Source organism: Pseudophryne corroboree, chromosome 4, assembly GCF_028390025.1.
Source record: "Pseudophryne corroboree isolate aPseCor3 chromosome 4, aPseCor3.hap2, whole genome shotgun sequence".
In the NCBI taxonomy this organism is placed as follows: domain Eukaryota; kingdom Metazoa; phylum Chordata; class Amphibia; order Anura; family Myobatrachidae; genus Pseudophryne; species Pseudophryne corroboree.
In genome coordinates this window covers 25,730,719-25,753,376 of record NC_086447.1, presented here as the reverse complement: position 1 = coordinate 25,753,376, position 22,658 = coordinate 25,730,719, and the positions used below count along the sequence as shown (strand labels likewise).

The 22,658-nt window shown below is 32.1% G+C and overlaps 32 non-coding genes across 32 annotated transcripts; all 32 read left to right on the top strand.

Annotated features, from left to right (window-relative positions):
• Positions 1–363: 363 nt before the first annotated feature.
• TRNAV-CAC (transfer RNA valine (anticodon CAC)) lies at positions 364–436 on the top strand. The gene has a single exon. It is a non-coding gene; the product is annotated as a tRNA-Val (tRNA).
• Positions 437–868: 432 nt separating this feature from the next.
• TRNAV-AAC (transfer RNA valine (anticodon AAC)) lies at positions 869–941 on the top strand. The gene has a single exon. It is a non-coding gene; the product is annotated as a tRNA-Val (tRNA).
• Positions 942–1,809: 868 nt separating this feature from the next.
• On the top strand, positions 1,810–1,881 carry TRNAV-CAC (transfer RNA valine (anticodon CAC)). Its single transcript has one exon. It is a non-coding gene; the product is annotated as a tRNA-Val (tRNA).
• A 430-nt stretch (positions 1,882–2,311) lies between these two features.
• Positions 2,312–2,384, top strand: TRNAV-CAC (transfer RNA valine (anticodon CAC)). Its single transcript has one exon. It is a non-coding gene; the product is annotated as a tRNA-Val (tRNA).
• An 868-nt stretch (positions 2,385–3,252) lies between these two features.
• Positions 3,253–3,324, top strand: TRNAV-CAC (transfer RNA valine (anticodon CAC)). The gene has a single exon. It is a non-coding gene; the product is annotated as a tRNA-Val (tRNA).
• A 430-nt stretch (positions 3,325–3,754) lies between these two features.
• TRNAV-CAC (transfer RNA valine (anticodon CAC)) lies at positions 3,755–3,827 on the top strand. Its single transcript has one exon. It is a non-coding gene; the product is annotated as a tRNA-Val (tRNA).
• Positions 3,828–4,695: 868 nt separating this feature from the next.
• On the top strand, positions 4,696–4,768 carry TRNAV-CAC (transfer RNA valine (anticodon CAC)). Its single transcript has one exon. It is a non-coding gene; the product is annotated as a tRNA-Val (tRNA).
• A 649-nt stretch (positions 4,769–5,417) lies between these two features.
• Positions 5,418–5,490, top strand: TRNAV-CAC (transfer RNA valine (anticodon CAC)). The gene has a single exon. It is a non-coding gene; the product is annotated as a tRNA-Val (tRNA).
• A 430-nt stretch (positions 5,491–5,920) lies between these two features.
• Positions 5,921–5,993, top strand: TRNAV-AAC (transfer RNA valine (anticodon AAC)). The gene has a single exon. It is a non-coding gene; the product is annotated as a tRNA-Val (tRNA).
• Positions 5,994–6,860: 867 nt separating this feature from the next.
• On the top strand, positions 6,861–6,933 carry TRNAV-CAC (transfer RNA valine (anticodon CAC)). The gene has a single exon. It is a non-coding gene; the product is annotated as a tRNA-Val (tRNA).
• A 430-nt stretch (positions 6,934–7,363) lies between these two features.
• TRNAV-CAC (transfer RNA valine (anticodon CAC)) lies at positions 7,364–7,436 on the top strand. Its single transcript has one exon. It is a non-coding gene; the product is annotated as a tRNA-Val (tRNA).
• Positions 7,437–8,303: 867 nt separating this feature from the next.
• TRNAV-CAC (transfer RNA valine (anticodon CAC)) lies at positions 8,304–8,376 on the top strand. Its single transcript has one exon. It is a non-coding gene; the product is annotated as a tRNA-Val (tRNA).
• Positions 8,377–8,808: 432 nt separating this feature from the next.
• Positions 8,809–8,881, top strand: TRNAV-AAC (transfer RNA valine (anticodon AAC)). Its single transcript has one exon. It is a non-coding gene; the product is annotated as a tRNA-Val (tRNA).
• An 869-nt stretch (positions 8,882–9,750) lies between these two features.
• TRNAV-CAC (transfer RNA valine (anticodon CAC)) lies at positions 9,751–9,823 on the top strand. Its single transcript has one exon. It is a non-coding gene; the product is annotated as a tRNA-Val (tRNA).
• Positions 9,824–10,471: 648 nt separating this feature from the next.
• On the top strand, positions 10,472–10,544 carry TRNAV-CAC (transfer RNA valine (anticodon CAC)). The gene has a single exon. It is a non-coding gene; the product is annotated as a tRNA-Val (tRNA).
• Positions 10,545–10,974: 430 nt separating this feature from the next.
• TRNAV-CAC (transfer RNA valine (anticodon CAC)) lies at positions 10,975–11,047 on the top strand. The gene has a single exon. It is a non-coding gene; the product is annotated as a tRNA-Val (tRNA).
• An 867-nt stretch (positions 11,048–11,914) lies between these two features.
• Positions 11,915–11,987, top strand: TRNAV-CAC (transfer RNA valine (anticodon CAC)). The gene has a single exon. It is a non-coding gene; the product is annotated as a tRNA-Val (tRNA).
• A 433-nt stretch (positions 11,988–12,420) lies between these two features.
• TRNAV-AAC (transfer RNA valine (anticodon AAC)) lies at positions 12,421–12,493 on the top strand. The gene has a single exon. It is a non-coding gene; the product is annotated as a tRNA-Val (tRNA).
• An 869-nt stretch (positions 12,494–13,362) lies between these two features.
• TRNAV-CAC (transfer RNA valine (anticodon CAC)) lies at positions 13,363–13,435 on the top strand. Its single transcript has one exon. It is a non-coding gene; the product is annotated as a tRNA-Val (tRNA).
• A 648-nt stretch (positions 13,436–14,083) lies between these two features.
• On the top strand, positions 14,084–14,156 carry TRNAV-CAC (transfer RNA valine (anticodon CAC)). The gene has a single exon. It is a non-coding gene; the product is annotated as a tRNA-Val (tRNA).
• A 433-nt stretch (positions 14,157–14,589) lies between these two features.
• TRNAV-AAC (transfer RNA valine (anticodon AAC)) lies at positions 14,590–14,662 on the top strand. The gene has a single exon. It is a non-coding gene; the product is annotated as a tRNA-Val (tRNA).
• Positions 14,663–15,531: 869 nt separating this feature from the next.
• Positions 15,532–15,604, top strand: TRNAV-CAC (transfer RNA valine (anticodon CAC)). The gene has a single exon. It is a non-coding gene; the product is annotated as a tRNA-Val (tRNA).
• Positions 15,605–16,252: 648 nt separating this feature from the next.
• Positions 16,253–16,325, top strand: TRNAV-CAC (transfer RNA valine (anticodon CAC)). The gene has a single exon. It is a non-coding gene; the product is annotated as a tRNA-Val (tRNA).
• A 433-nt stretch (positions 16,326–16,758) lies between these two features.
• On the top strand, positions 16,759–16,831 carry TRNAV-AAC (transfer RNA valine (anticodon AAC)). The gene has a single exon. It is a non-coding gene; the product is annotated as a tRNA-Val (tRNA).
• Positions 16,832–17,699: 868 nt separating this feature from the next.
• On the top strand, positions 17,700–17,772 carry TRNAV-CAC (transfer RNA valine (anticodon CAC)). The gene has a single exon. It is a non-coding gene; the product is annotated as a tRNA-Val (tRNA).
• Positions 17,773–18,202: 430 nt separating this feature from the next.
• TRNAV-AAC (transfer RNA valine (anticodon AAC)) lies at positions 18,203–18,275 on the top strand. The gene has a single exon. It is a non-coding gene; the product is annotated as a tRNA-Val (tRNA).
• An 867-nt stretch (positions 18,276–19,142) lies between these two features.
• TRNAV-CAC (transfer RNA valine (anticodon CAC)) lies at positions 19,143–19,215 on the top strand. Its single transcript has one exon. It is a non-coding gene; the product is annotated as a tRNA-Val (tRNA).
• Positions 19,216–19,646: 431 nt separating this feature from the next.
• On the top strand, positions 19,647–19,719 carry TRNAV-AAC (transfer RNA valine (anticodon AAC)). Its single transcript has one exon. It is a non-coding gene; the product is annotated as a tRNA-Val (tRNA).
• Positions 19,720–20,587: 868 nt separating this feature from the next.
• TRNAV-CAC (transfer RNA valine (anticodon CAC)) lies at positions 20,588–20,660 on the top strand. The gene has a single exon. It is a non-coding gene; the product is annotated as a tRNA-Val (tRNA).
• Positions 20,661–21,091: 431 nt separating this feature from the next.
• TRNAV-AAC (transfer RNA valine (anticodon AAC)) lies at positions 21,092–21,164 on the top strand. Its single transcript has one exon. It is a non-coding gene; the product is annotated as a tRNA-Val (tRNA).
• Positions 21,165–22,032: 868 nt separating this feature from the next.
• On the top strand, positions 22,033–22,105 carry TRNAV-CAC (transfer RNA valine (anticodon CAC)). The gene has a single exon. It is a non-coding gene; the product is annotated as a tRNA-Val (tRNA).
• Positions 22,106–22,538: 433 nt separating this feature from the next.
• On the top strand, positions 22,539–22,611 carry TRNAV-AAC (transfer RNA valine (anticodon AAC)). The gene has a single exon. It is a non-coding gene; the product is annotated as a tRNA-Val (tRNA).
• Positions 22,612–22,658: the final 47 nt, after the last annotated feature.

Below are 22,658 nucleotides of genomic sequence, written 5' to 3'. Positions count from 1 at the left end.
GTGTCCTCTTAAAATGCAAAGTTGAAAAAATAGCATAGAAATTATTAGAAAATAGAAAAATAAGTTTAGAATTTTTTTTTCTAAGAAAACGGTTTGCCAATGGTACTTCCCGACTCCATAGTGATGAGATCTTCAAAAGTCAGTTTCTGTATTGTAGTGGTTATCACATTCGCCTAAAACACAAAAGGTCCCCAGTTCGAAACTGGGCAGAAATATGCTGTTATCTTTAGAATTTTAAAACAAGGGATTTTTGGTTGAAATGCCAAATAAAAATGCAATCATATAAAAAGTTTATTTCAGAATGCCATAATGTATGTCAAAGATCATTTTTTATTGGATGGCGGGATACACTATTTCCATGTAGTTTCTGTAGTGTAGTGGTTATCACGTTCACCTCACACGCGAAAGGTCCCCAGTTCGAAACTGGGCAGAAATATATTTTGTTACCTAAACACTTTGAATTCAATAATTTATATTTTGATAACTATCTACTGTTGCATTGCTCAATGAAAAAGCAAGCAAAAATCATATTGCAGAATATCAAAAGTAAATTTCCCTTCTATCATGCATATTGGATGGTGTTGCATTCATGAAGTACCTGTAGTGTAGAGTTATTCACATTTACCCAATATGCATAAGGTCCCCCGTCAAAATTGGTCAGAAATACATTTAAAAAAAAGATTTTTTTAGTAAATACAATGATCAGAATTGATAATAAGTGAATGTGTCCTCTTGAAATGCAAAGTGGAAAAATAGCGTCAAAATTATTAGAAAATAGGAAAAAAAGTTTAGAAAAAATTATATTTCTAAGAAAAGCATGTGTCATTTGTACTTCCAGACTAGATAGTGATGGGATCCACGAGGGTCAGTTTCTGTAGTGTAGTGGTTATCACGTTCGCCTAACATGTGAAAGGTCCCCAGTTCGAAACTGGGCAGAAACAACCTTTTAGCTTTAGAATTTTAAAACAATGAATTTTTGGGTAAAATGCTCAATAAAAATACAATCAGATAAAAAGTTTATTTTAGTATGCCATACTGAATGCCAAAGATCATTTTTTATTGGATGATGGTCGCAAATTTTTCATGTAGTATCTGTAGTGTAGTGATTTCATGTTTGCCTCACACGTGAAAGGTCCCCAGTTCGAAATTGGCAGAAACATATTTTGTTACCTAAACACTTTGAATTCAATAATTTATATTTTGATAACTATATACTGTTGCATTGCTTAATGAAAAAGCAAGCAAAAAATCATATTGCAGAATATCAAAAGTCAATTTCACTTCTACCATGCATATTGGATGGTGTTGCATTCATAAAGTACCTGTAGTGTAGTATTATTCACATTTAGCCAATATGCATAAGGTTCCCCTTCAAAATTGGTCATAAATACATTAAAAATAGATTTTTTTATTAAATACAATGATCAGAACTATTAATAAGTGAATGTGTCCTCTTGAAATGCAAAGTGGAAAAAATAGCATAGAAATTATTAGAAAATAGAAAAATAAGTTTAGAAATTTTTTTTCTAAGAAAACGGTTTGCCAGTGGTACTTCCCGACTCCATAGTGATGAGATCTTCAAAAGTCAGTTTCTGTATTGTAGTGGTTATCACATTCGCCTAAAACACAAAAGGTCCCCAGTTCGAAACTGGGCAGAAATATGCTGTTATCTTTAGAATTTTAAAACAAGGGATTTTTGGTTGAAATGCCAAATAAAAATGCAATCATATAAAAAGTTTATTTCAGAATGCCATAATGTATGTCAAAGATCATTTTTTATTGGATGGCGGGAGATGCTGTTTCCATGTAGTTTCTGTAGTGTAGTGGTTATCACGTTCGCCTCACACGCGAAAGGTCCCCAGTTCGAAACTGGCAGAAACATCTTTTGTTACCTAAGCACTTTGAATTCAATAATTTATATTTTGATAACTATCTACTGTTGCATTGCTCAATGAAAAAGCAAGCAAAAATAATATTGCAGAATATCAAAAGTCAATTTCCCATCTACCATGCATATTGGATGGTGTTGCATTCATAAAGTACCTGTAGTGTAGAGTTATTCACATTTACCCAATATGCATAAGGTCCCCCTTCAAAATTGGTCAGAAATACATTAAAAAAAGATTTTTTTAGAAAATACAATGATCAGAATTGATAATAAGTGAATGTGTCCTCTTGAAATGCAAAGTGGAAAAATAGCGTCAAAATTATTAGAAAATAGGAAAAAAAGTTTAGAAAAAATTATATTTCTAAGAAAAGCATTTGTCATTTGTACTTCCAGACTAGATAGTGATGGGATCCACGAGAGTCAGTTTCTGTAGTGTAGTGGTTATCATGTTCGCCTCACACTCGAAAGGTCCCCAGTTCGAAACTGGGCAGAAACAATCTTTTAACTTTAGAATTTTAAAACAATGAATTTTTGGGTAAAATGCTCAATAAAAATACAATCAGATAAAAAGTTTATTTTAGCATGCCATACTGAATGTCAAAGATCATTTTTTATTGGATGATGGTCGCAAATTTTTCATGTAGTATCTGTAGTGTAGTGATTTCATGTTTGCCTCACACGTGAAAGGTCCCCAGTTCGAAATTGGCAGAAACATATTTTGTTACCTAAACACTTTGAATTCAATAATTTATATTTTGATAACTATATACTGTTGCATTGCTCAATGAAAAAGCAAGCAAAAAATCATATTGCAGAATATCAAAAGTCAATTTCCCTTCTACCATGCATATTGGATGGTGTTGCATTCATGAAGTACCTGTAGTGTAGTATTATTCACATTTAGCCAATATGCATAAGGTTCCCCTTCAAAATTGTTTAGAAATACATTAAAAATAGATTTTTTTATTAAATACAATGATCAGAACAATTAATAAGTGAATGTGTCTTCTTGAAATGCAAAGTGGAAAAAATTGCATAGAAATTATTAGAAAATAGAAAAATAAGTTTAGAAAAAAAAATTCTATGAAAACGGTTTGCCAATGGTACTTCCCGACTCCATAGTGATGAGATCTTCAAAAGTCAGTTTCTGTATTGTAGTGGTTATCACATTCGCCTAAAACACAAAAGGTCCCCAGTTCGAAACTGGGCAGAAATATGCTGTTATCTTTAGAATTTTAAAACAAGGGATTTTTGGTTGAAATGCCAAATAAAAATGCAATCATATAAAAAGTTTATTTCAGAATGCCATAATGTATGTCAAAGATCATTTTTTATTGGATGGCGGGAGATGCTGTTTCCATGTAGTTTCTGTAGTGTAGTGGTTATCACGTTCGCCTCACACGCGAAAGGTCCCCAGTTCGAAACTGGCAGAAACATCTTTTGTTACCTAAGCACTTTGAATTCAATAATTTATATTTTGATAACTATCTACTGTTGCATTGCTCAATGAAAAAGCAAGCAAAAATAATATTGCAGAATATCAAAAGTCAATTTCCCATCTACCATGCATATTGGATGGTGTTGCATTCATAAAGTACCTGTAGTGTAGAGTTATTCACATTTACCCAATATGCATAAGGTCCCCCTTCAAAATTGGTCAGAAATACATTAAAAAAAGATTTTTTTAGAAAATACAATGATCAGAATTGATAATAAGTGAATGTGTCCTCTTGAAATGCAAAGTGGAAAAATAGCGTCAAAATTATTAGAAAATAGGAAAAAAAGTTTAGAAAAAATTATATTTCTAAGAAAAGCATGTGTCATTTGTACTTCCAGACTAGATAGTGATGGGATCCACGAGAGTCAGTTTCTGTAGTGTAGTGGTTATCACGTTCGCCTCACACTCGAAAGGTCCCCAGTTCGAAACTGGGCAGAAACAATCTTTTAGCTTTAGAATTTTAAAACAATGAATTTTTGGGTAAAATGCTCAATAAAAATACAATCAGATAAAAAGTTTATTTTAGCATGCCATACTGAATGCCAAAGATCATTTTTTATTGGATGATGGTCGCAAATTTTTCATGTAGTATCTGTAGTGTAGTGATTTCATGTTTGCATCACACGTGAAAGGTCCCCAGTTCGAAATTGGCAGAAACATATTTTGTTACCTAAACACTTTGAATTCAATAATTTATATTTTGATAACTATATACTGTTGCATTGCTTAATGAAAAAGCAAGCAAAAAATCATATTGCAGAATATCAAAAGTCAATTTCCCTTCTACCATGCATATTGGATGGTGTTGCATTCATAAAGTACCTGTAGTGTAGTATTATTCACATTTAGCCAATATGCATAAGGTTCCCCTTCAAAATTGGTCAGAAATACATTAAAAATAGATTTTTTTATTAAATACAATGATCAGAACTATTAATAAGTGAATGTGTCCTCTTGAAATGCAAAGTGGAAAAAATAGCATAGAAATTATTAGAAAATAGAAAAATAAGTTTAGAATTTTTTTTTCTATGAAAACGGTTTGCCAATGGTACTTCCCGACTCCATAGTGATGAGATCTTCAAAAGTCAGTTTCTGTATTGTAGTGGTTATCACATTCGCCTAAAACACAAAAGGTCCCCAGTTCGAAACTGGGCAGAAATATGCTGTTATCTTTAGAATTTTAAAACAAGGGATTTTTGGTTGAAATGCCAAATAAAAATGCAATCATATAAAAAGTTTATTTCAGAATGCCATAATGTATGTCAAAGATCATTTTTTATTGGATGGCGGGAGAAGCTGTTTCCATGTAGTTTCTGTAGTGTAGTGGTTATCACGTTCGCCTCACACGCGAAAGGTCCCCAGTTCGAAACTGGGCAGAAATATATTTTGTTACCTAAACACTTTGAATTCAATAATTTATATTTTGATAACTATATACTGTTGCATTGCTTAATGAAAAAGCAAGCAAAAAATCATATTGCAGAATATCAAAAGTCAATTTCCCTTCTACCGTGCATATTGGATGGTGTTGCATTCATAAAGTACCTGTAGTGTAGTATTATTCACATTTAGCCAATATGCATAAGGATCCCCTTCAAAATTGGTCAGAAATACATTAAAAATAGATTTTTTTATTAAATACAATGATCAGAACTATTAATAAGTGAATGTGTCCTCTTGAAATGCAAAGTGGAAAAAATAGCATAGAAATTATTAGAAAATATAAAAATAAGTTTAGAAATTTTTTTTCTATGAAAACGGTTTGCCAATGGTACTTCCCGACTCCATAGTGATGAGATCTTCAAAAGTCAGTTTCTGTATTGTAGTGGTTATCACATTCGCCTAAAACACAAAAGGTCCCCAGTTCGAAACTGGGCAGAAATATGCTGTTATCTTTAGAATTTTAAAACAAGGGATTTTTGGTTGAAATGCCAAATAAAAATGCAATCATATAAAAGTTTATTTCAGAATGCCGTAATGTATGTCAAAGATCATTTTTTATTGGATGGCGGGAGATGCTGTTTCCATGTAGTTTCTGTAGTGTAGTGGTTATCATGTTCGCCTCACACGCGAAAGGTCCCCAGTTCAAAACTGGGCAGAAACATATTTTGTTACCTAAACACTTTGAATTCAATAATTTATATTTTGATAACTATCTACTGTTGCATTGCTCAATGAAAAAGCAAGCAATAATCATATTGCAGAATATCAAAAGTCAATTTCCCGTCTACCATGCATATTGGATGGTGTTGCATTCATGAAGTACCTGTAGTGTAGAGTTATTCACATTTACCCAATATGCATAAGGTCCCCCTTCAAAATTGGTCAGAAATACATTAAAAAAAGATTTTTTTAGAAAATACAATGATCAGAATTGATAATAAGTGAATGTGTCCTCTTGAAATGCAAAGTGGAAAAATAGCGTCAAAATTATTAGAAAATAGGAAAAAAAGTTTAGAAAAAATTATATTTCTAAGAAAAGCATGTGTCATTTGTACTTCCAGACTAGATAGTGATGGGATCCACGAGAGTCAGTTTCTGTAGTGTAGTGGTTATCACGTTCGCCTAACATGCGAAAGGTCCCCAGTTTGAAACTGGGCAGAAACAATCTTTTAGCTTTAGAATTTTAAAACAATGAATTTTTGGGTAAAATGCTCAATAAAAATACAATCAGATAAAAAGTTTATTTTAGCATGCCATACTGAATGCCAAAGATCATTTTTTATTGGATGATGGTCGCAAATTTTTCATGTAGTATCTGTAGTGTAGTGATTTCATGTTTGCCTCACACGTGAAAGGTCCCCAGTTCGAAATTGGCAGAAACATATTTTGTTACCTAAACACTTTGAATTCAATAATTTATATTTTGATAACTATATACTGTTGCATTGCTTAATGAAAAAGCAAGCAAAAAATCATATTGCAGAATATCAAAAGTCAATTTCCCTTCTACCGTGCATATTGGATGGTGTTGCATTCATAAAGTACCTGTAGTGTAGTATTATTCACATTTAGCCAATATGCATAAGGTTCCCCTTCAAAATTGGTCAGAAATACATTAAAAATAGATTTTTTTATTAAATACAATGATCAGAACTATTAATAAGTGAATGTGTCCTCTTGAAATGCAAAGTGGAAAAAATAGCATAGAAATTATTAGAAAATAGAAAAATAAGTTTAGAAATTTTTTTTCTAAGAAAACGGTTTGCCAATGGTACTTCCCGACTCCATAGTGATGAGATCTTCAAAAGTCAGTTTCTGTATTGTAGTGGTTATCACATTCGCTAAAACACAAAAGGTCCCCAGTTCGAAACTGGGCAGAAATATGCTGTTATCTTTAGAATTTTAAAACAAGGGATTTTTGGTTGAAATGCCAAATAAAAATGCAATCATATAAAAAGTTTATTTCAGAATGCCATAATGTATGTCAAAGATCATTATTTATTGGATGGCGGGAGATGCTGTTTCCATGTAGTTTCTGTAGTGTAGTGGTTATCACGTTCGCCTCACACGCGAAAGGTCCCCAGTTCGAAACTGGGCAGAAACATCTTTTGTTACCTAAGCACTTTGAATTCAATAATTTATATTTTGATAACTATCTACTGTTGCATTGCTCAATGAAAAAGCAAGCAAAAATCATATTGCAGAATATCAAAAGTCAATTTCCCATCTACCATGCATATTGGATGGTGTTGCATTCATGAAGTACCTGTAGTGTAGAGTTATTCACATTTACCCAATATGCATAAGGTCCCCCTTCAAAATTGGTCAGAAATACATTAAAAAAAGATTTTTTTAGTAAATACAATGATCAGAATTGATAATAAGTGAATGTGTCCTCTTGAAAAGCAAAGTGGAAAAATAGCGTCAAAATTATTAGAAAATAGGAAAAAAAGTTTAGAAAAAATTACATTTCTAAGAAAAGCATGTGTCATTTGTACTTCCAGACTAGATAGTGATGGGATCCACGAGAGTCAGTTTCTGTAGTGTAGTGGTTATCACGTTCGCCTCACACGCGAAAGGGCCCCAGTTCAAAACTGGGCAGAAACAATCTTTTAGCTTTAGAATTTTAAAACAATGAATTTTTGGGTAAAATGCTCAATAAAAATACAATCAGATAAAAAGTTTATTTTAGCATGCCATACTGAATGCCAAAGATCATTTTTTATTGGATGATGGTCGCAAATTTTTCATGTAGTATCTGTAGTGTAGTGATTTCATGTTTGCCTCACACGTGAAAGGTCCCCAGTTCGAAATTGGCAGAAACATATTTTGTTACCTAAACACTTTGAATTCAATAATTTATATTTTGATAACTATATACTGTTGCATTGCTTAATGAAAAAGCAAGCAAAAAATCATATTGCAGAATATCAAAAGTCAATTTCCCTTCTACCGTGCTTATTGGATGGTGTTGCATTCATAAAGTACCTGTAGTGTAGTATTATTCACATTTAGCCAATATGCATAAGGTTCCCCTTCAAAATTGGTCAGAAATACATTAAAAATAGATTTTTTTATTAAATACAATGATCAGAACTATTAATAAGTGAATGTGTCCTCTTGAAATGCAAAGTGGAAAAAATAGCATAGAAATTATTAGAAAATAGAAAAATAAGTTTAGAAATTTTTTTTCTAAGAAAACGGTTTGCCAATGGTACTTCCCGACTCCATAGTGATGAGATCTTCAAAAGTCAGTTTCTGTATTGTAGTGGTTATCACATTCGCCTAAAACACAAAAGGTCCCCAGTTCGAAACTGGGCAGAAATATGCTGTTATCTTTAGAATTTTAAAACAAGGGATTTTTGGTTGAAATGCCAAATAAAAATGCAATCATATAAAAGTGTATTTCAGAATGCCATAATGTATGTCAAAGATCATTTTTTATTGGATGGCGGGAGATGCTGTTTCCATGTAGTTTCTGTAGTGTAGTGGTTATCACGTTCGCCTCACACGCGAAAGGTCCCCAGTTCGAAACTGGGCAGAAACATATTTTGTTACCTAAACACTTTGAATTCAATAATTTATATTTTGATAACTATCTACTGTTGCATTGCTCAATGAAAAAGCAAGCAAAAATCATATTGCAGAATATCAAAAGTCAATTTCCCTTCTATCATGCATATTGGATGGTGTTGCATTCATGAAGTACCTGTAGTGTAGAGTTATTCACATTTACCCAATATGCATAAGGTCCCCCGTCAAAATTGGTCAGAAATAATTAAAAAAAAAAGATTTTTTTAGTAAATACAATGATCAGAATTGATAATAAGTGAATGTGTCCTCTTGAAATGCAAAGTGGAAAAATAGCGTCAAAATTATTAGAAAATAGGAAAAAAAGTTTAGAAAAAATTATATTTCTAAGAAAAGCATGTGTCATTTGTACTTCCAGACTAGATAGTGATGGGATCCACGAGAGTCAGTTTCTGTAGTGTAGTGGTTATCACGTTCGCCTAACACGTGAAAAGTCCCCAGTTCGAAACTGGGCAGAAACAATCTTTTAGCTTTAGAATTTTAAAACAATGAATTTTTGGGTAAAATGCTCAATAAAAATACAATCAGATAAAAAGTTTATTTTAGCATGCCATACTGAATGCCAAAGATCATTTTTTATTGGATGATAATCGCAAATTTTTCATGTAGTATCTGTAGTGTAGTGATTTCATGTTTGCCTCACACGTGAAAGGTCCCCAGTTCGAAATTGGCAGAAACATATTTTGTTACCTAAACACTTTGAATTCAATAATTTATATTTTGATAACTATATACTGTTGCATTGCTTAATGAAAAAGCAAGCAAAAAATCATATTGCAGAATATCAAAAGTCAATTTCCCTTCTACCATGCATATTGGATGGTGTTGCATTCATGAAGTACCTGTAGTGTAGTATTATTCACATTTAGCCAATATGCATAAGGTTCCCCTTCAAAATTGGTCAGAAATACAGTAAAAATAGATTTTTTTTATTAAATACAATGATCAGAACTATTAATAAGTGAATGTGTCCTCTTGAAATGCAAAGTGGAAAAAATAGCATAGAAATTATTAGAAAATAGAAAAATAAGTTTAGAAATTTTTTTTCTAAGAAAACGGTTTGCCAATGGTACTTCCCGACTCCATAGTGATGAGATCTTCAAAAGTCAGTTTCTGTATTGTAGTGGTTATCACATTCGCCTAAAACACAAAAGGTCCTCAGTTCGAAACTGGGCAGAAATATGCTGTTATCTTTAGAATTTTAAAACAATGGATTTTTGGTTGAAATGCCAAATAAAAATGCAATCATATAAAAAGTTTATTTCAGAATGCCATAATGTATGTCAAAGATCATTTTTTATTGGATGGCGGGAGAAGCTGTTTCCATGTAGTTTCTGTAGTGTAGTGGTTATCACGTTCGCCTCACACGCGAAAGGTCCCCAGTTCGAAACTGGGTAGAAACATCTTTTGTTACCTAAACACTTTGAATTCAATAATTTATATTTTGATAACTATCTACTGTTGCATTGCTCAATGAAAAAGCAAGCAATAATCATATTGCAGAATATCAAAAGTCAATTTCCCGTCTACCATGCATATTGGATGGTGTTGCATTCATAAAGTATCTGTAGTGAAGTATTATTCACATTTAGCCAATATGCATAAGGTTCCCCTTCAAAATTGGTCAGAAATACATTAAAAATAGATTTTTTTATTAAATACAATGATCAGAACTATTAATAAGTGAATGTGTCCTCTTGAAATGCAAAGTGGAAAAAATAGCATAGAAATTATTAGAAAATAGAAAAATAAGTTTAGAAATTTTTTTTCTAAGAAAACGGTTTGCCAATGGTACTTCCCGACTCCATAGTGATGAGATCTTCAAAAGTCAGTTTCTGTATTGTAGTGGTTATCACATTCGCTAAAACACAAAAGGTCCCCAGTTCGAAACTGGGCAGAAATATGCTGTTATCTTTAGAATTTTAAAACAAGGGATTTTTGGTTGAAATGCCAAATAAAAATGCAATCATATAAAAAGTTTATTTCAGAATGCCATAATGTATGTCAAAGATCATTATTTATTGGATGGCGGGAGATGCTGTTTCCATGTAGTTTCTGTAGTGTAGTGGTTATCACGTTCGCCTCACACGCGAAAGGTCCCCAGTTCGAAACTGGGCAGAAACATCTTTTGTTACCTAAGCACTTTGAATTCAATAATTTATATTTTGATAACTATCTACTGTTGCATTGCTCAATGAAAAAGCAAGCAAAAATCATATTGCAGAATATCAAAAGTCAATTTCCCATCTACCATGCATATTGGATGGTGTTGCATTCATGAAGTACCTGTAGTGTAGAGTTATTCACATTTACCCAATATGCATAAGGTCCCCCTTCAAAATTGGTCAGAAATACATTAAAAAAAGATTTTTTTAGTAAATACAATGATCAGAATTGATAATAAGTGAATGTGTCCTCTTGAAAAGCAAAGTGGAAAAATAGCGTCAAAATTATTAGAAAATAGGAAAAAAAGTTTAGAAAAAATTACATTTCTAAGAAAAGCATGTGTCATTTGTACTTCCAGACTAGATAGTGATGGGATCCACGAGAGTCAGTTTCTGTAGTGTAGTGGTTATCACGTTCGCCTCACACGCGAAAGGGCCCCAGTTCAAAACTGGGCAGAAACAATCTTTTAGCTTTAGAATTTTAAAACAATGAATTTTTGGGTAAAATGCTCAATAAAAATACAATCAGATAAAAAGTTTATTTTAGCATGCCATACTGAATGCCAAAGATCATTTTTTATTGGATGATGGTCGCAAATTTTTCATGTAGTATCTGTAGTGTAGTGATTTCATGTTTGCCTCACACGTGAAAGGTCCCCAGTTCGAAATTGGCAGAAACATATTTTGTTACCTAAACACTTTGAATTCAATAATTTATATTTTGATAACTATATACTGTTGCATTGCTTAATGAAAAAGCAAGCAAAAAATCATATTGCAGAATATCAAAAGTCAATTTCCCTTCTACCGTGCTTATTGGATGGTGTTGCATTCATAAAGTACCTGTAGTGTAGTATTATTCACATTTAGCCAATATGCATAAGGTTCCCCTTCAAAATTGGTCAGAAATACATTAAAAATAGATTTTTTTATTAAATACAATGATCAGAACTATTAATAAGTGAATGTGTCCTCTTGAAATGCAAAGTGGAAAAAATAGCATAGAAATTATTAGAAAATAGAAAAATAAGTTTAGAAATTTTTTTTCTAAGAAAACGGTTTGCCAATGGTACTTCCCGACTCCATAGTGATGAGATCTTCAAAAGTCAGTTTCTGTATTGTAGTGGTTATCACATTCGCCTAAAACACAAAAGGTCCCCAGTTCGAAACTGGGCAGAAATATGCTGTTATCTTTAGAATTTTAAAACAAGGGATTTTTGGTTGAAATGCCAAATAAAAATGCAATCATATAAAAGTGTATTTCAGAATGCCATAATGTATGTCAAAGATCATTTTTTATTGGATGGCGGGAGATGCTGTTTCCATGTAGTTTCTGTAGTGTAGTGGTTATCACGTTCGCCTCACACGCGAAAGGTCCCCAGTTCGAAACTGGGCAGAAACATATTTTGTTACCTAAACACTTTGAATTCAATAATTTATATTTTGATAACTATCTACTGTTGCATTGCTCAATGAAAAAGCAAGCAAAAATCATATTGCAGAATATCAAAAGTCAATTTCCCTTCTATCATGCATATTGGATGGTGTTGCATTCATGAAGTACCTGTAGTGTAGAGTTATTCACATTTACCCAATATGCATAAGGTCCCCCGTCAAAATTGGTCAGAAATAATTAAAAAAAAAAAGATTTTTTTAGTAAATACAATGATCAGAATTGATAATAAGTGAATGTGTCCTCTTGAAATGCAAAGTGGAAAAATAGCGTCAAAATTATTAGAAAATAGGAAAAAAAGTTTAGAAAAAATTATATTTCTAAGAAAAGCATGTGTCATTTGTACTTCCAGACTAGATAGTGATAAGATCCACGAGAGTCAGTTTCTGTAGTGTAGTGGTTATCACGTTCGCCTAACACGTGAAAAGTCCCCAGTTCGAAACTGGGCAGAAACAATCTTTTAGCTTTAGAATTTTAAAACAATGAATTTTTGGGTAAAATGCTCAATAAAAATACAATCAGATAAAAAGTTTATTTTAGCATGCCATACTGAATGCCAAAGATCATTTTTTATTGGATGATAATCGCAAATTTTTCATGTAGTATCTGTAGTGTAGTGATTTCATGTTTGCCTCACACGTGAAAGGTCCCCAGTTCGAAATTGGCAGAAACATATTTTGTTACCTATACACTTTGAATTCAATAATTTATATTTTGATAACTATATACTGTTGCATTGCTTAATGAAAAAGCAAGCAAAAAATCATATTGCAGAATATCAAAAGTCAATTTCCCTTCTACCATGCATATTGGATGGTGTTGCATTCATAAAGTACCTGTAGTGTAGTATTATTCACATTTAGCCAATATGCATAAGGTTCCCCTTCAAAATTGGTCAGAAATACATTAAAAATAGATTTTTTTTATTAAATACAATGATCAGAACTATTAATAAGTGAATGTGTCCTCTTGAAATGCAAAGTGGAAAAAATAGCATAGAAATTATTAGAAAATAGAAAAATAAGTTTAGAAATTTTTTTTCTAAGAAAACGGTTTGCCAATGGTACTTCCCGACTCCATAGTGATGAGATCTTCAAAAGTCAGTTTCTGTATTGTAGTGGTTATCACATTCGCCTAAAACACAAAAGGTCCTCAGTTCGAAACTGGGCAGAAATATGCTGTTATCTTTAGAATTTTAAAACAATGGATTTTTGGTTGAAATGCCAAATAAAAATGCAATCATATAAAAAGTTTATTTCAGAATGCCATAATGTATGTCAAAGATCATTTTTTATTGGATGGCGGGAGAAGCTGTTTCCATGTAGTTTCTGTAGTGTAGTGGTTATCACGTTCGCCTCACACGCGAAAGGTCCCCAGTTCGAAACTGGGTAGAAACATCTTTTGTTACCTAAACACTTTGAATTCAATAATTTATATTTTGATAACTATCTACTGTTGCATTGCTCAATGAAAAAGCAAGCAATAATCATATTGCAGAATATCAAAAGTCAATTTCCCGTCTACCATGCATATTGGATGGTGTTGCATTCATAAAGTACCTGTAGTGTAGTATTATTCACATTTAGCCAATATGCATAAGGTTCCCCTTCAAAATTGGTCAGAAATACATTAAAAATAGATTTTTTTATTAAATACAATGATCAGAACTATTAATAAGTGAATGTGTCCTCTTGAAATGCAAAGTGGAAAAAATAGCATAGAAATTATTAGAAAATAGAAAAATAAGTTTAGAAATTTTTTTTCTAAGAAAACGGTTTGCCAATGGTACTTCCCGACTCCATAGTGATGAGATCTTCAAAAGTCAGTTTCTGCATTGTAGTGGTTATCACATTCGCCTAAAACACAAAAGGTCCCCAGTTCGAAACTGGGCAGAAATATGCTGTTATCTTTAGAATTTTAAAACAAGGGATTTTTGGTTGAAATGCCAAATAAAAATGCAATCATATAAAAGTTTATTTCAGAATGCCATAATGTATGTCAAAGATAATTTTTTATTGGATGGCGGGAGATGCTATTTCCATGTAGTTTCTGTAGTGTAGTGGTTATCACGTTCGCCTCACATGCGAAAGGTCCCCAGTTCGAAACTGGGCAGAAACATATTTTGTTACCTAAACACTTTGAATTCAATAATTTATATTTTGATAACTATCTACTGTTGCATTGCTCAATTAAAAAGCAAGCAAAAATCATATTGCAGAATATCAAAAGTCAATTTCCCTTCTATCATGCATATTGGATGGTGTTGCATTCATGAAGTACCTGTAGTGTAGAGTTATTCACATTTACCCAATATGCAAAAGGTCCCCCGTCAAAATTGGTCAGAAATATATTTTAAAAAAAAGATTTTTTTAGTAAATACAATGATCAGAATTGATAATAAGTGAATGTGTCCTCTTGAAATGCAAAGTGGAAAAATAGCGTCAAAATTATTAGAAAATAGGAAAAAAAGTTTAGAAAAAATTATATTTCTAAGAAAAGCATGTGTCATTTGTACTTCCAGACTAGATAGTGATAAGATCCACGAGAGTCAGTTTCTGTAGTGTAGTGGTTATCACGTTCGCCTAACACGTGAAAAGTCCCCAGTTCGAAACTGGGCAGAAACAATCTTTTAGCTTTAGAATTTTAAAACAATGAATTTTTGGGTAAAATGCTCAATAAAAATACAATCAGATAAAAAGTTTATTTTAGCATGCCATACTGAATGCCAAAGATCATTTTTTATTGGATGATAATCGCAAATTTTTCATGTAGTATCTGTAGTGTAGTGATTTCATGTTTGCCTCACACGTGAAAGGTCCCCAGTTCGAAATTGGCAGAAACATATTTTGTTACCTATACACTTTGAATTCAATAATTTATATTTTGATAACTATATACTGTTGCATTGCTTAATGAAAAAGCAAGCAAAAAATCATATTGCAGAATATCAAAAGTCAATTTCCCTTCTACCATGCATATTGGATGGTGTTGCATTCATAAAGTACCTGTAGTGTAGTATTATTCACATTTAGCCAATATGCATAAGGTTCCCCTTCAAAATTGGTCAGAAATACATTAAAAATAGATTTTTTTTATTAAATACAATGATCAGAACTATTAATAAGTGAATGTGTCCTCTTGAAATGCAAAGTGGAAAAAATAGCATAGAAATTATTAGAAAATAGAAAAATAAGTTTAGAAATTTTTTTTCTAAGAAAACGGTTTGCCAATGGTACTTCCCGACTCCATAGTGATGAGATCTTCAAAAGTCAGTTTCTGTATTGTAGTGGTTATCACATTCGCCTAAAACACAAAAGGTCCTCAGTTCGAAACTGGGCAGAAATATGCTGTTATCTTTAGAATTTTAAAACAATGGATTTTTGGTTGAAATGCCAAATAAAAATGCAATCATATAAAAAGTTTATTTCAGAATGCCATAATGTATGTCAAAGATCATTTTTTATTGGATGGCGGGAGAAGCTGTTTCCATGTAGTTTCTGTAGTGTAGTGGTTATCACGTTCGCCTCACACGCGAAAGGTCCCCAGTTCGAAACTGGGTAGAAACATCTTTTGTTACCTAAACACTTTGAATTCAATAATTTATATTTTGATAACTATCTACTGTTGCATTGCTCAATGAAAAAGCAAGCAATAATCATATTGCAGAATATCAAAAGTCAATTTCCCGTCTACCATGCATATTGGATGGTGTTGCATTCATAAAGTACCTGTAGTGTAGTATTATTCACATTTAGCCAATATGCATAAGGTTCCCCTTCAAAATTGGTCAGAAATACATTAAAAATAGATTTTTTTATTAAATACAATGATCAGAACTATTAATAAGTGAATGTGTCCTCTTGAAATGCAAAGTGGAAAAAATAGCATAGAAATTATTAGAAAATAGAAAAATAAGTTTAGAAATTTTTTTTCTAAGAAAACGGTTTGCCAATGGTACTTCCCGACTCCATAGTGATGAGATCTTCAAAAGTCAGTTTCTGCATTGTAGTGGTTATCACATTCGCCTAAAACACAAAAGGTCCCCAGTTCGAAACTGGGCAGAAATATGCTGTTATCTTTAGAATTTTAAAACAAGGGATTTTTGGTTGAAATGCCAAATAAAAATGCAATCATATAAAAGTTTATTTCAGAATGCCATAATGTATGTCAAAGATAATTTTTTATTGGATGGCGGGAGATGCTATTTCCATGTAGTTTCTGTAGTGTAGTGGTTATCACGTTCGCCTCACATGCGAAAGGTCCCCAGTTCGAAACTGGGCAGAAACATATTTTGTTACCTAAACACTTTGAATTCAATAATTTATATTTTGATAACTATCTACTGTTGCATTGCTCAATTAAAAAGCAAGCAAAAATCATATTGCAGAATATCAAAAGTCAATTTCCCTTCTATCATGCATATTGGATGGTGTTGCATTCATGAAGTACCTGTAGTGTAGAGTTATTCACATTTACCCAATATGCAAAAGGTCCCCCGTCAAAATTGGTCAGAAATATATTTTAAAAAAAAGATTTTTTTAGTAAATACAATGATCAGAATTGATAATAAGTGAATGTGTCCTCTTGAAATGCAAAGTGGAAAAATAGCGTCAAAATTATTAGAAAATAGGAAAAAAAGTTTAGAAAAAATTATATTTCTAAGAAAAGCATGTGTCATTTGTACTTCCAGACTAGATAGTGATGGGATCCACGAGAGTCAGTTTCTGTAGTGTAGTGGTTATCACGTTCGCCTAACACGCGAAAGGTCCCCAGTTCGAAACTGGGCAGAAACAATCTTTTAGCTTTAGAATTTTAAAACAATGAATTTTTGGGTAAAATGCTCAATAAAAATACAATCAGATAAAAAGTTTATTTTAGCATGCCATACTGAATGCCAAAGATCATTTTTTATTGGATGATGGTCGCAAATTTTTCATGTAGTATCTGTAGTGTAGTGATTTCATGTTTGCCTCACACGTGAAAGGTCCCCAGTTCGAAATTGTCAGAAACATATTTTGTTACCTAAACACTTTGAATTCAATAATTTATATTTTGATAACTATATACTGTTGCATTGCTTAATGAAAAAGCAAGCAAAAAATCACATTGCAGAATATCAAAAGTCAATTTCCCTTCTACCATGCATATTGGATGGTGTTGCATTCATAAAGTACCTGTAGTGTAGTATTATTCACATTTAGCCAATATGCATAAGGTTCCCCTTCAAAATTGGTCAGAAATACATTAAAAATAGATTTTTTTATTAAATACAATGATCAGAACTATTAATAAGTGAATGTGTCCTCTTGAAATGCAAAGTGGAAAAAATAGCATAGAAATTATTAGAAAATAGAAAAATAAGTTTAGAAATTTTTTTTCTAAGAAAACGGTTTGCCAATGGTACTTCCCGACTCCATAGTGATGAGATCTTCAAAAGTCAGTTTCTGTATTGTAGTGGTTATCACATTCGCCTAAAACACAAAAGGTCCCCAGTTCGAAAATGGGCAGAAATATGCTGTTATCTTTAGAATTTTAAAACAAGGGATTTTTGGTTGAAATGCCAAATAAAAATGCAATCATATAAAAAGTTTATTTCAGAATGCCATAATGTATGTCAAAGATCATTTTTTATTGGATGGCGGGAGAAGCTGTTTCCATGTAGTTTCTGTAGTGTAGTGGTTATCACGTTTGCCTCACACGCGAAAGGTCCCCAGTTCGAAACTGGGCAGAAACATGTTTTGTTACCTAAACACTTTGAATTCAATAATTTATATTTTGATAACTATCTACTGTTGAATTGCTCAATGAAAAAGCAAGCAATAATCATATTGCAGAATATCAAAAGTCAATTTCCCGTCTACCATGCATATTGGATGGTGTTGCATTCATGAAGTACCTGTAGTGTAGAGTTATTCACATTTACCCAATATGCATAAGGTCCCCCTTCAAAATTGGTCAGAAATACATTAAAAAAAGTTTTTTTTAGAAAATACAATGATCAGAATTGATAATAAGTGAATGTGTCCTCTTGAAAAGCAAAGTGGAAAAATAGCGTCAAAATTATTAGAAAATAGGAAAAAAAGTTTAGAAAAAATTATATTTCTAAGAAAAGCAAGTGTCATTTGTACTTCCAGACTAGATAGTGATGGGATCCACGAGAGTCAGTTTCTGTAGTGTAGTGGTTATCACGTTCGCCTAACACGCGAAAGGTCCCCAGTTAGAAACTGGGCAGAAACAATCTTTTAGCTTTAGAATTTTAAAACAATGAATTTTTGGGTAAAATGCTCAATAAAAAAACAATCAGATAAAAAGTTTATTTTAGCATGCCATACTGAATGCCAAAGATCATTTTTTATTGGATGATGGTCGCAAATTTTTCATGTAGTATCTGTAGTGTAGTGATTTCATTTTTGCCTCACACGTGAAAGGTCCCCAGTTCGAAATTGGCAGAAACATATTTTGTTACCTAAACACTTTGAATTCAATAATTTATATTTTGATAACTATCTACTGTTGCATTGCTCAATGAAAAAGCAAGCAAAAATCATATTGCAGAATATCAAAAGTCAATTTCCCTTCTACCATGCATATTGGATGGTGTTGCATTCATACAGTACCTGTAGTGTAGTATTATTCACATTTAGCCAATATGCATAAGGTTCCCCTTCAAAATTGGTCAGAAATACATTAAAAATAGATTTTTTTATTAAATACAATGATCAGAACTATTAATAAGTGAATGTGTCCTCTTGAAATGCAAAGTGGAAAAAATAGCATAGAAATTATTAGAAAATAGAAAAATAAGTTTAGAATTTTTTTTTCTAAGAAAACGGTTTGCCAATGGTACTTCCCGACTCCATAGTGATGAGATCTTCAAAAGTCAGTTTCTGTATTGTAGTGGTTATCACATTCGCCTAAAACACAAAAGGTCCCCAGTTCGAAACTGGGCAGAAATATGCTGTTATCTTTAGAATTTTAAAACAAGGGATTTTTGGTTGAAATGCCAAATAAAAATGCAATCATATAAAAAGTTTAATTCCGAATGCCATAATGTATGTCAAAGATCATTTTTTATTGGATGGCGGGAGATGCTGTTTCCTTGTAGTTTCTGTAGTGTATTGGTTATCACGTTCGCCTCACACGCGAAAGGTCCCCAGTTCGAAACTGGGCAGAAACATATTTTATTACCTAAACACTTTGAATTCAATAATTTATATTTTGATAACTATCTACTGTTGCATTGCTCAATGAAAAAGCAAGCAATAATCATATTGCAGAATATCAAAAGTCAATTTCCCTTCTACCATGCATATCAGATGGTGTTGCATTCATGAAGTACCTGTAGTGTAGAGTTATTCACATTTACCCAATATGCATAAGGTCCCCCTTCAAAATTGGTCAAAAATACATTAAAAAAAGATTTTTTTTAGAAAATACAATGATCAGAATTGATAATAAGTGAATGTGTCCTCTTGAAAAGCAAAGTGGAAAAGTAGCGTCAAAATTATTAGAAAATAGGAAAAAAAGTTTAGAAAAAATTATATTTCTAAGAAAAGCATGTGTCATTTGTACTTCCAGACTAGATAGTGATGGTATCCACGAGAGTCAGTTTCTGTAGTGTAGTGGTTATCACGTTCGCCTAACACGCGAAAGGTCCCCAGTTCGAAACTGGGCAGAAACAATCTTTTAGCTTTAGAATTTTAAAACAATGAATTTTTGGGTAAAATGCTCAATAAAAATACAATCAGATAAAAAGTTTATTTTAGCATGCCATACTGAATGCCAAAGATCATTTTTTATTGGATGATGGTCGCAAATTTTTCATGTAGTATCAGTAGTGTAGTGATTTCATGTTTGCCTCACACGTGAAAGGTCCCCAGTTCGAAATTGGCAGAAACATATTTTGTTACCTAAACACTTTGAATTCAATAATTTATATTTTGATAACTATATACTGTTGCATTGCTTAATGAAAAAGCAAGCAAAAAATCATATTGCAGAATATCAAAAGTCAATTTCCCTTCTACCATGCATATTGGATGGTGTTGCATCCATAAAGTACCTGTAGTGTAGTATTATTCACATTTAGCCAATATGCATAAGGTTCCCCTTCAAAATTGGTCAGAAATACATTAAAAATAGATTTTTTTATTAAATACAATGATCAGAACTATTAATAAGTGAATGTGTCCTCTTGAAATGCAAAGTGGAAAAAATAGCATAGAAATTATTAGAAAATAGAAAAATAAGTTTAGAAATTTTTTTTCTAAGAAAACGGTTTGCCAATGGTACTTCCCGACTCCATAGTGATGAGATCTTCAAAAGTCAGTTTCTGTATTGTAGTGGTTATCACATTCGCCTAAAACACAAAAGGTCCCCAGTTCGAAACTGGGCAGAAATATGCTGTTATCTTTAGAATTTTAAAACAAGGGATTTTTGGTTGAAATGCCAAATAAAAATGCAATCATATAAAAAGTTTATTTCCGAATGCCATAATGTATGTCAAAGATCATTTTTTATTGGATGGCGGGAGATGCTGTTTCCTTGTAGTTTCTGTAGTGTATTGGTTATCACGTTCGCCTCACACGCGAAAGGTCCCCAGTTCGAAACTGGGCAGAAACATATTTTATTACCTAAACACTTTGAATTCAATAATTTATATTTTGATAACTATCTACTGTTGCATTGCTCAATGAAAAAGCAAGCAATAATCATATTGCAGAATATCAAAAGTCAATTTCCCTTCTACCATGCATATCAGATGGTGTTGCATTCATGAAGTACCTGTAGTGTAGAGTTATTCACATTTACCCAATATGCATAAGGTCCCCCTTCAAAATTGGTCAAAAATACATTAAAAAAAGATTTTTTTTAGAAAATACAATGATCAGAATTGATAATAAGTGAATGTGTCCTCTTGAAAAGCAAAGTGGAAAAGTAGCGTCAAAATTATTAGAAAATAGGAAAAAAAGTTTAGAAAAAATTATATTTCTAAGAAAAGCATGTGTCATTTGTACTTCCAGACTAGATAGTGATGGTATCCACGAGAGTCAGTTTCTGTAGTGTAGTGGTTATCACGTTCGCCTAACACGCGAAAGGTCCCCAGTTCGAAACTGGGCAGAAACAATCTTTTAGCTTTAGAATTTTAAAACAATGAATTTTTGGGTAAAATGCTCAATAAAAATACAATCAGATAAAAAGTTTATTTTAGCATGCCATACTGAATGCCAAAGATCATTTTTTATTGGATGATGGTCGCAAATTTTTCATGTAGTATCAGTAGTGTAGTGATTTCATGTTTGCCTCACACGTGAAAGGTCCCCAGTTCGAAATTGGCAGAAACATATTTTGTTACCTAAACACTTTGAATTCAATAATTTATATTTTGATAACTATATACTGTTGCATTGCTTAATGAAAAAGCAAGCAAAAAATCATATTGCAGAATATCAAAAGTCAATTTCCCTTCTACCATGCATATTGGATGGTGTTGCATCCATAAAGTACCTGTAGTGTAGTATTATTCACATTTAGCCAATATGCATAAGGTTCCCCTTCAAAATTGGTCAGAAATACATTAAAAATAGATTTTTTTATTAAATACAATGATCAGAACTATTAATAAGTGAATGTGTCCTCTTGAAATGCAAAGTGGAAAAAATAGCATAGAAATTATTAGAAAATAGAAAAATAAGTTTAGAAATTTTTTTTCTAAGAAAACGGTTTGCCAATGGTACTTCCCGACTCCATAGTGATGAGATCTTCAAAAGTCAGTTTCTGTATTGTAGTGGTTATCACATTCGCCTAAAACACAAAAGGTCCCCAGTTTGAAACTGGGCAGAAATATGCTGTTATCTTTAGAATTTTAAAACAAGGGATTTTTGGTTGAAATGCCAAATAAAAATGCAATCATATAAAAAGTTTATTTCAGAATGCCATAATGTATGTCAAAGATCATTTTTTATTGGATGGCGGGAGATGCTGTTTCCAAGTAGTTTCTGTAGTGTAGTGGTTATCACGTTCGCCTCACACGCGAAAGGTCCCCAGTTCGAAACTGGGCAGAAACATATTTTGTTACCTAAACACTTTGAATTCAATAATTTATATTTTGATAACTATCTACTGTTGCATTGCTCAATGAAAAAGCAAGCAAAAATCATATTGCAGAATATCAAAAGTCAATTTCCCTTCTATCATGCATATTGGATGGTGTTGCATTCATGAAGTACCTGTAGTGTAGAGTTATTCACATTTACCTAATATGCATAAGGTCCCCCGTCAAAATTGGTCAGAAATACATTAAAAAAAAAAGATTTTTTTAGTAAATACAATGATCAGAATTGATAATAAGTGAATGTGTCCTCTTGAAATGCAAAGTGGAAAAATAGCGTCAAAATTATTAGAAAATAGGAAAAAAAGTTTAGAAAAAATTATATTTCTAAGAAAAGCATGTGTCATTTGTACTTCCAGACTAGATAGTGATGGGATCCACGAGAGTCAGTTTCTGTAGTGTAGTGGTTATCACGTTCGCCTAACACGCGAAAGGTCCCCAGTTCGAAACTGGGTAGAAACAATCTTTTAGCTTTAGAATTTTAAAACAATGAATTTTTGGGTAAAATG